This window comes from Arachis ipaensis, chromosome B1 (genome assembly GCF_059453495.1).
Source record: "Arachis ipaensis isolate K30076 ecotype BB chromosome B1, ASM5945349v1, whole genome shotgun sequence".
Lineage (NCBI taxonomy): Eukaryota > Viridiplantae > Streptophyta > Magnoliopsida > Fabales > Fabaceae > Arachis > Arachis ipaensis.
Window position 1 is genome coordinate 45,929,504 of NC_142436.1, and position 727 is coordinate 45,930,230.

General features: G+C 39.8%; 1 non-coding gene across 1 annotated transcript; it reads left to right on the forward strand.

The window, feature by feature from the left end:
- Positions 1–284: 284 nt before the first annotated feature.
- Positions 285–392, forward strand: LOC148576431 (small nucleolar RNA R71). Its single transcript, XR_015903026.1, has one exon. It is a non-coding gene; the product is annotated as a small nucleolar RNA R71 (small nucleolar RNA).
- Positions 393–727: the final 335 nt, after the last annotated feature.

Consider the following 727-nt stretch of genomic DNA (forward strand, 5'->3'; position numbering starts at 1 on the left):
CTCTGAGAAATCATATTGACTTATTGAGTCAATATTTTATTTTGAGCCAATATGGCATTCAGAGCATCAATTTCAAGAACTCCCTTCTTCTGAGGCATCCCATTACTCACAGGATTCCTCTCAGAAGTGTACATGAACTGGTTATTAGCAACCATGTCAATGAGTTCTTGAGCTTCTGCAGGCATTTTCTTTAGATGAATGGATCCACCTGTAGAAGTATCCAATGACATCTTAGCTAATTCAGACAGACCATCATAGAATATGTCCAGGATGGTCCATTCTGAAAGCATGTCAGTAGGACACTTTTTAGTCAGTTGCTTGTATCTCTCCCAAGCTTCATAGAGGGATTCACCTTCTTTCTGTCTGAAGGTTTGAACATCCATTCTAAGCTTACTAAGCTTTTGAGGAGGAAAGAACTTGGCTAAGAAAGCCGTGACCAGCTTATCCCAAGAGTTCAGGCTATCCTTGGGTTGAGAGTCCAACCATATTCTAGCTCTATCTCTTACAGCAAAAGGGAAAAGCATGAGCCTGTAGACTTCAGGATCTACTCCATTAGTCTTAACAGTATCACATATCTGCAAGAATTCAGTTAAGAATTGAAAAGGATCTTCAGATGGAAGTCCATGAAACTTGCAGTTTTGTTGCATCAGAGAAACTAATTGAGGTTTAAGCTCAAAATTGTTTGCTCCAATGATAGGGATGGAGATGCTTCTTCCATGTAGATTGG